The sequence below is a fragment of the Tupaia chinensis genome, unplaced genomic scaffold (assembly GCF_000334495.1).
Source record: "Tupaia chinensis unplaced genomic scaffold, TupChi_1.0 Scaffold000328_1, whole genome shotgun sequence".
In the NCBI taxonomy this organism is placed as follows: domain Eukaryota; kingdom Metazoa; phylum Chordata; class Mammalia; order Scandentia; family Tupaiidae; genus Tupaia; species Tupaia belangeri.
The window spans coordinates 1,749,856-1,756,151 of NW_006159822.1; the positions used below are offsets into that span (position 1 = coordinate 1,749,856).

The 6,296-nt window shown below is 39.3% G+C and overlaps 1 pseudogene; it reads left to right on the top strand.

Annotated features, from left to right (window-relative positions):
• Nucleotides 1–517: 517 nt before the first annotated feature.
• On the top strand, nucleotides 518–928 carry LOC106735206 (60S ribosomal protein L23a pseudogene; annotated as a pseudogene).
• The last annotated feature ends 5,368 nt before the right edge of the window (nucleotides 929–6,296 follow it).

Here is a 6,296-nt window from a genome sequence, read left to right on the forward strand (position 1 = left end):
TGACTCAGGTAGATATTTAATATTTGCTCAACAGAGCAATCAATCAAAACACCAATCAACAAATAAATCAATGATGGCAATGTACCAATATCTTATAGTTGAAACAGAAAGGAATTGTCTTTGAGGGCTAGTTCATTCTTTGTTCTTCTTTTTAATTGTTTTCAAACTAGAAATGGTCAAATCAAATCAACCATCTCTTTCCTGGGAGGTGAACTCACAGCATATAGTGAATTCAAGTTTTTGTTTCTTAATTGAATAAGTTGAATTCAAGTGTAAAAACACGCATGTTATGTACTCACACCTGAGAGTCATCTGCAGAAAGGAGTTGATGCTCCTAATATCTTCCCATGTGCAGTGTGGACACTGGCTACAATCGGCCACTTCCTTCACCTTCTTAGTCCATGCTAGGCCCTTCCCTCTCTGATATCCACATGTCACTACCTGTACCCAAGGCCACCAAACTAAGTGATCATCATCTACTCTTCTTAACAATCAAAACCTCTTGCTTTTCACCAAGATGGCGCCAAAAGTGAAGAAGGAAGCTCCTGCCCCACCCAAAGCTGAAGCTAAAGCAAAGGCTTTGAAGGCCAAGAAGGCAGTGCTGAAAGGCATCCACAGTCACCAAAAAAAGATCTGTACATCACCCACCTTCCAGAGGCTCAAGACTCTTCGGCTACAAAGGCAGCCCAAATATCCTTGGAAGAGCACCCCCAGAAGAAGCAAGCTTGACCTCTATGCTATGGAGTTCCCCCCAACCACCAAGTCTGCCATGAAGAAGATAGAAGACAATAACACACTTGCATTCACTGTGGATGTCAAGGCCAACAAGCACCAGATCATACAGGCTGTGAAAAAGCTCTATGATATTGATATGGCCAAGGTCAACACTCTAATCAGTCCTGATGGAGAGAAGAAGGCATATGTGTGACTGGCTTCTGATACTGATGCTTTGGATATTGCCAACAAAATTGGGATAATCTAAACCAAGTCCAACTGACTAATTCTAAATACACCCTTTTTCACCATAAAAAAAAATAAATCAAAACCTCTTCTTCCCACAAAAGTCTTTGGAAATGCAAGGACAATACCTAGAGAATTTCATGTTAAAGAGTTGAGGAGCAAGAGTAACTGCCTGATTTTGACTAACCCCTAGGCACAGGGAAACAGTAGGACATGCCTACTTTCAAGTCTCAGTGATATTTGGGGAGGCTTATCACTTTCACTGGGTGGAAGTCCCGCCCATATTTTTCTTACCCATGCCCTGAGCCCTAGAGGGCAAGCCCAGATTCTCTACAAGGTGGTGCTGAACAAAAATTGCCCATCCTCCTTATCAGACCTACTTGCCTGCCCAACCCAGAACTGTCCCTTGTACAGTCTAAGGTGAGGCTCAGCCCAGGCAGTTGCAACTTGCTCAGGTGAAGCAAACCAACTTGCCTGAAAGCTGAGGGTGAGCCAAAGCCAGGCCTACAATGAAAGATCAGAGCGGGTCAGTTTGGCAGCAGGATGTTGAAGAGAGAACATGGGAGGTCCCGATTGCCCTCAACAAGACCCTATATGCAGGAAGAATCTGTGACCAGCTCCAAGCAGGGCCCTCAACCTCTATTACTCCTCTTCCCACCTTCCACAGCACTTGCTACAGTGGGCTGACTTCTCAGGCAGCACTGAATAACAGATGGGTATGCATAGTGTTGTAATTCATCCATCTAAGATGCAAGCAATCATAAGATGTGTCATTATTTTATGGAACTCTGAGGAAAAAGATGCTAACTACTAAGTTATGATGTGGCATATATTGACTACCTAGAATGTGTAGTTTATATTTAATGAAGCTTTAGATTTATTTAGAATGCTTTCTACAGTATATGAGTCTCACAAAGAAGACTGCATGGAAGAAGAAAAATACTGAGGAAAGTTGATTAGGGATTTTCTAAATACTTGGTCCCATTCAAAATCCAATTTTTCTGAATCACTTTTTGACTTAGAATTGTCTATGTGCATTGTTTTTCCCCACAATGTTACCTGCTGAGCCCAGAAATGATCACAAGCAATGCAGCACATCTTCAGAGTATTCCACTACTGTCTTGGAATTTTCTTGGATTGACAACATTATATAAGACTGCAGTCAAGGAAAACTACATCATAATGCCTCCTTTCCAAAAGTGACTGTGAGATATATCCCATTTTCAGAGAGGATAGTTAAGGGGAAATATGTATTTAACTTACATAAATAGGGAATAATCCTGAACATTAGCAGGTTAAAATAGTTAAAACATCCCAGGAACTGTGCCAAACATGCACCTTATGTGAGTTATCTTGGGTAGGCAATAATACCACCTAACCTTATATCATGCTTATGAAGCATCAGACACTGTTTAAGTGTTTTTCATGTCCACCCAGTAACCCCATAAGGTAAACAGTAATATTATCTCCATTTTGCAAATAAAGATGGTGAGAATAATTTACTTGTACAAGATTACCACTGGAAGTGGTGAAACTAGGATTTAAAATCAAAAGTCTAGTTCTAAAGTATGCACTTAACCACTCCATTGTATGTTATTAATGTGCCCATTAGACAAATAAGAGAATTGAGGCTTATAAGAGATAAATGTTTGGCCCAAAGCTATATAATGCAAGGACCAAGATTTAAATCCACAGCATCTGACACTAAAACCCATTGTGTTTAACTCTTTTCTGTTCTAGGTAGAAGATACAAAAGGGAAAAGTGTCAAATTATTCTATAATTTAGAATCCCATATTTTAAAAGTTAACCTACTTTATTTTCTCTCAAAGATATAAGTAGCGCATTTCCCTTGTGATAGAAGTGATCTGAAGGTCTCATTCATCTGCTTGTTAACTCAATGAACAACTATGAGGGGAAGTCTTCAAAAAGATCCTCAAAATGCATATTATAAAAAGAATTATGCATAGATTTTAAATTTTTTTGCTCCAAAATAAATTGCATTCTAACTCCATTTTTTTTTCATGAATTTTCTGAAGTACACATATATTTTTTAAATGTCCATTATACGTTAGGCCTTGAACTCGGTTGATTGAAGGAGCTTACAACATGGCAAGAATAATGAATTTTGTACAGATAGTTATAAAAACGAACAAGAGGGGGAAATACTATTCATAATTGAAATTTGCTGTAACCTCTTCTGTCATTACAGAAGGTGGTTAAGGAAGCAGACATGCAGATGTGAGGAAAGATGGTGGCCAAGCCACTGGTTGGGCAGTCAAAGAATCTCGAAGAGCATCAATGGTGAACTAATGATAAATCAATGCATTTACCTTCTCATCATACAACTCCCTCCATCTTCCTATGCCTTTGTAAAGTTTTCTATAGAGACCAAAACCTGTGTAATGACTTTTAGTGAAAATTGGGAAGGGAAGGTGAGTTCCCTATCTGTATAAGTATGAGAGGCAGGGAACAGAATATAAGAGAAGAACCAGGCTTAAGATAGGGACCAGGGAAGCTGCTACATTAGCATACACACTCAAAACTTTGCTGCCCTGCTAACCTCTACCAGTCCCAGTTCTGAGCTCTAAGAAGGCTATCTTAGTCTGTGTTACAAACCCAGAGAACTGAATGATGCCAGACACATAATGGATGCTCAGAAAATATTGGTTTTGATTGAATAACTAGACTTCAGAATTCCTTCAGCATCTGTCCCAGATGTGCTTCTCTTAACATTCCCTGATGTACCTTCAGGGCTCAGCACATCATAAGTATTCCATAAATCATTCTTTACTAAAGAAAACCTTTGTCCATAGTTTAGATATCCCCTTGAAGTAGCTTTCAGTGAGATGGTCAATGATTATATATAAATCACAAATTACAATAAATATTACAAAACAATAACAAAGAGAACAGAAACAAGTAAGGTCTTTTATGTAGAATACCAAATTCCTCTTCAGGAGTGCAGAGCTACTCTGGTCAGAGCATTGTAGGACAGTGCTTAGACCCATTTCTAACCATCTTGCCCCTACCTTCTCTACCTGCCTTCCACAGAGAGCTAAGGCAGCTAGGACCCAGACACCTAAACTCCCCTTTGACATAGTACCTTGCTCTAGCCATTTCACCTGGACCTCAAGGGTCTCCAGCCTGAACCCCATGCACCCACTTCTGATTTAACAGTCAGTGTGCTCTTTGCCAAGAGAAAAATCTGAGCATATATTTCTCTTGTTTAAAGTCCTTGTATAGCTGTTTTTTTCTTGTAAATCCCTCCTATCACTAGGCCAAAAGGAAGTTAAGTGCCCTCCCATTTCTTCATCAACTCTTTCAGTTCATTTCCCCTTCTTCCTTCCCACATGCCACTCTAAATACAGTCCAAGTCTGTCTTATTCCAAAACCTACTGTCTGCCTAACAACATGAGTAAACATCCTGTGCTCCTGTAAGTTAAACCACATTAATAATTTGTTACAGGTATTTTTAGTAAATTACCATGGGGTACAAGATTTTTAGAATTTATCTGCCACAGGTAGTTCTTGAGCAGGTACTAGGTGACAGGCACTGGCTGAACTAGTCACTTATGTGCCTTGTTTTACTTAATCCTCATCACAACTCTATGATGCTGATAAAGACATAAAAGCTCAACGAGGGAAATACAAGAGGATCTTCAAAAGGTTTGTATACAATGCATGTTATGAAAAAACTATGCATGGATTTCACATTTCTTGGCAACAATCGTAATTCTTACTTTAACTCCTTTTTATATGAATTTTTTGAAGACCACCTTATATAGGGGAAAAAAATCGTCTCAATGGAGAATTAAGAATAGAGTAATACTGTTGACCCAAGTCTCCAAACTCCTAGTCCTGTGTGTTCAATAAGCATTATTGAACACGCATACATATTAAGTACTGTACCATGGATTCAGGATAAAAGACAATTGCACTATCTCCCTTTGGTCTTACAGCATCCAATGTTGAAAAGTTCTTACAGGTGTCTCATCAAAATTATTTTGCTGCAATACAAACCCTTTCCCACCCATCACCCCCACCTCCATCCTCAGATAAGTACCAAAACATCAGTTGCTAATGAGATTGCCAAGCTTCTCCTCTCATGGCTTCTGTCTCCTGTTGCCTCACAAGCTTAAGATAAGCCCTACAGAACAGGCTTCATATCTTCCTGGGTGTTGCCTCGACAAAGCAAGTCACTGCCAGCCCCTGCCCAGAGCCAGGGAAGACCAATAGCTGCAGGGGAATTTTCTCTGACGGAGAAGGGAGGAAAGACAGAGAACACTCAAAGCGGGCAGATTCTCCCAGACCGTCGCTTCTTACAAGATGATAACAGGTGACATCTTGTGGGCAGATGTGTTGCCTAGTCTGAGAGACTCCCTAGATTAGGAAATAGTAATGGCAGGCTGCAATGCTTGCCCTTGCCCTCCACAGCTCTTTGGAGACTCCTACTCTGGCTCTATGGAAGATTTCTCTTCAGTGTTTTCATCAAAGAAGACAAAGACAGCAACAGTCCTCTTATGGAACTCATAGATTACTATGTCTGGATTCCCTGGAATACAGCCAGGCTCAATAAATGTTTGATGACTAAATAGTTGAAAGAAATGAGTGGATACAAGAGTGAAAGAATGAGTAAATTAATTAGCATGTGATTAAATGGATCTATGAAGTGAGTGAACAGGAAAATGAATCAAAATGAATAAATAAATGAGTGCATAAAAGGATAGACTTTAAGTGAATGAATGAATAAGAGAAAAGATTAACAAAATGATGAAATGAGTATAGGATTGAGCATGTGAAAAATCATTACATGAATGCATGAGTCAATTGAATGAGTATGTGGATAAATGGATGGTTGGATGACTGAGCAATAAATTCACAGCTTCTTAGAGCAAGACTAGTGATCTAAACTAGACTTTATGAGGCTAGTAACCAGGTCTGTTTTAGTCTTTGCACTATTCTCACTCCTTTGCAGTGTCCTGCATATAGTAAGAATTCTAACAGGTCAAATGAATAAATGTATGAATAAATGAATATCCTCTTGATTGCAAAATGTGGTACTAAAATCTTCATTTGAAGGAGACTCTTGAGTTAGATGCATCTGGTTTTAAACCCCAGTTCTGCCATATCCTAGGGTGTGTATTCTATCAAAAGGCACTTAAACTTTCAGAACTTTCATTTTCTCTTCTATAAAGTGGGGGTCATCATACCTACGTCATAGTCTTAGAGTGGAGATTAAAGAAGAATGTGTGTTAAAGCACCCAGCAAGCACCTAGCACATATGTGAATGAACACTTCCTTTCTTTCTCTCCCAAGCGTCTTTCTTTCCTTTTAT